We start from the raw sequence: 3,647 nt of genomic DNA on the forward strand, positions 1-3,647 counted from the left end.
GGACTTGCAGGGCATGAAAGAACGAGACAATCTTCATCCAGAGAAGACAGATGATGGACGTCATTACTTAAGTCCTGCTAGCTACACGCTTAGCAAAGAAGAGAGGGACAACATGTTCGAATGTCTAAGCAGCATCAAGGTCCCATCGGGATTCTCCTCCAATATAAAGGGTATAATAAATGTGCCAGATAAGAAATTCCTAAACTTAAAGTCCCATGACTGTCACGTGCTTATAACGCAATTGCTTCCAGTTGCTATGTGCATTCCTCCATGCAATTTCTCAGAAGGCAATCAATCCAGTGGAACTAGCTACTCTACAGAATGATGTGGTTCAATGTCTTGTCAGCTTTGAGTTGGTGTTCCCTCCATCCTTCTTTAATATCATGACACACATCCTAGTTCATTTGGTGAAGGAGATTAGTATTCTTGTACCTGTGTTCTTACATAACATGTTCCCCTTCGAGAGGTTTATGGGAGTCTTGAAGAAATATGTGAAAGTCCGTTCTAAGCCTGAAGGAAGCATCGCCCAAGGCTATGGAACAGAGGAGGTCATTGAGTTCTGTGTTGACTTTATTCCTGACCTTGCCCCGATTGATGTTCCCGAATCACGACACGAGGGGCGACTCAGTGGTAAAGGAACTTTAGGGAAGAAAACATATATCGGCATGGAAGACAATTATTTCAATAAAGCACACTACACAGTTCTTTAGAACTCGTCATTGGTGCATCCGTACATCGAGATACATAAGGAGTTCTTACGATCCAAATTTTCAGGGAAGACTGAAGCTTGGATTAGGCGTCAGCACATGGAAAGTTTCAGTGGTTGGTTGCGAAAAGAATGTCAAGGCGATGACAATATTGATGAGCAACTGTATTTGTTGGCTAGGCAGCCATCGTGGCATATCCTCATGTACCAAGGGTACGAGATAAATGGGAATACATTTTACACAGTTGCCCAAGATAAAAGGAGCACCAATCAAAATAGTGGTGTTCGCATAGATGGAACAGATCCAAATGGGAATATACAAACATATTATGGCCGCATAGAAGAGATATGGGAACTAGACTACGCACCTAATTTTAAAGTCCCTTTGTTCCGGTGCCAATGGGTGAAGCTGACCGGAGGAGGGGTAACAGTCGACAAAGAGTATGGAATGACAACAGTGGACCTCAACAATATTGGGTACAAAGAGGAACCATTCGTCCTTGCTGCCGATGTGAGTCAGGTGTTCTATGTGAAAGACATGTCTACAAAATCAAAGAGAGAAAAAAACGAAGACATCAACTCAATGATCAATGAGCCAAAGTGCCACATAATTCTTTCTAGGAAAATAAATATAGTGGGAATTGAAGACAAGTCAGACATGTCAGAAGATTACGAAAGAAATGTCCGAATTCCACCCTTCATAGTGAAGAAAGATCCAAGCATCATGTTAAATGATGAAGACACTCCATGGTTACGACAAGATCATAACCAAGGGTCATACGTCAAGAAGAAATTCACTGTTGTGCCCGCATGATACAACGATGCATGTTTAATATATTATGTTTTAGAGACGGATATTATGTAATATGTTATGACTTTGACTCTAGTATTATGAACTCTAAATGACTTCAAATTGAAAAGTTTTGAATACCAAGTTTGTTAAACTCAAAAAGATCTACAATTGTTGTTTTGGTCAACTTTCCATTTGAGAAAGTTTGGACGGTTCAAATTTGTGATTTTTAAATTTCGACGCCTACAAACTAGTTTTCGGGACCCTAGATTGTCTCAAATTGAAAAGTTTTGAATACTGAGTTTGTTAAGCTCATCAATATATACAATCCTTATATAGGCCATTTTTTCATTTGAGAAAGCTTGAACAAAATGTAGTTCAAATTTCACAAGTGTGTGACATAGTTTTAGAAAGTATATATGAGATTCAAGAAGTTGTGACTAGTGTTTGATAAAAATTTCTCAAATGGGAAAATGAGCTATGTAACAATTGTAGATCTTTCTGAGATGATCAAACTTGGTATTCAGAGTTTTTTCATCTGAGGTCATTTAGTGTCTCATTTGAGCAAGTTTGACCAAGTCAAATTTGGTCAAATAAAAAAACAACACTTTGACTCTAGTATTATGAACTCTAAATGACTTCAAATTGAAAAGTTTTGAATACCAAGTTTGTTAAACTCAAAAGGATCTACAATTGTTGTTTTGGTCAACTTTCCATTTGAGAAAGTTTGGACGGTTCAAATTTGTCATTTTTAAATTTCGACGCCTACAAACTAGTTTTCGGGACCCTAGATTGTCTCAAATTGAAAAGTTTTGAATACCGAGTTTGTTAAGCTCATCAATATATACAATCCTTATATAGGCCATTTTTTCATTTGAGAAAGCTTGAACAAAATGTAGTTCAAATTTCACAAGTGTGTGACATAGTTTTAGAAAGTATATATAAGATTCAAGAAGTTGTGACTAGTGTTTGATAAAAATTTCTCAAATGGGAAAATGAGCTATGTAACAATTGTAGATCTTTCTGAGATGATCAAACTTGGTATTCAGAGTTTTTTCATCCGAGGTCATTAATGTCTCATTTGAGCAAGTTTGACCAAGTCAAATTTGGTCAAACAAAAAAACAACACTTTGACTCTAGTATTATGAACTCTAAATGACTTCAAATTGAAAAGTTTTGAATACCAAGTTTGTTAAACTCAAAAAGATCTACAATTGTTGTTTTGGTCAACTTTCCATTTGAGAAAGTTTGGACGGTTCAAATTTGTGATTTTTAAATTTCGACGCCTACAAACTAGTTTTCGGGACCCTAGATTGTCTCAAATTGAAAAGTTTTGAATACCGAGTTTGTTAAGCTCATCAATATATACAATCCTTATATAGGTCATTTTTTCATTTGAGAAAGCTGTAGAACAAAAAATACTACATTTTCTCTATTTTTATAGGTTCAACAAAAAATTCCTGTCAATTTTGGTCAAAAACCGAGAAAAAATTGAAACATTGACGTTACAATAATGTGATAATAAATTTCCTATCGAATAATATTAGTTTTATTAATTTTAAGTTAGAAATATATTTTTGCATTAACAAAATACTTAGTATTAGTAACATTTATATTCTATATTCATAAAAGAAATTAAAAACTTTAGGTTACAAAATTTTCCTATTTACAATAAATAATTAGTTAATCAATAGTATTTTTAAAATAAATATTGCAAAGTATTGAAGTTGCTATGGAATTAATTGATTAACCTAGTATTAAACAAAAACAAAATCCCAGGCCTTTCCAATTACGCTGGCGGGTTGGCAAATTTTTCAGGGCTTCAGTCCCGGCCCAGACCAAGAACCGGGACTAAAGGGTGGGCGGCAATTTAGGTGCCCGCCAAAAAATACCTTTAGTCCCGGCTGGCAACACGAGCCGGGACTAAAGGACATTTAGTTCCGGCTGGTAAGACCAACCGGGACTAAAGGGTTGGACCTTTAGTCCCGGTTGGTATTACCAGCCGGGACTAAATGTCCTGTAGTCCCGGCTGGTGTTACCAGCCTCCGTCGCTCAGCCGCCCGCCTGGCTGCGCCATCCGCCGTCGTCGAGCTCGTCACTGCCGCGCCGCCGTCGTCGTCTACCCCCGCCCGGCCACGCCATTCTCTAGGC

This window comes from Miscanthus floridulus, chromosome 13, assembly GCF_019320115.1.
Source record: "Miscanthus floridulus cultivar M001 chromosome 13, ASM1932011v1, whole genome shotgun sequence".
Lineage (NCBI taxonomy): Eukaryota > Viridiplantae > Streptophyta > Magnoliopsida > Poales > Poaceae > Miscanthus > Miscanthus floridulus.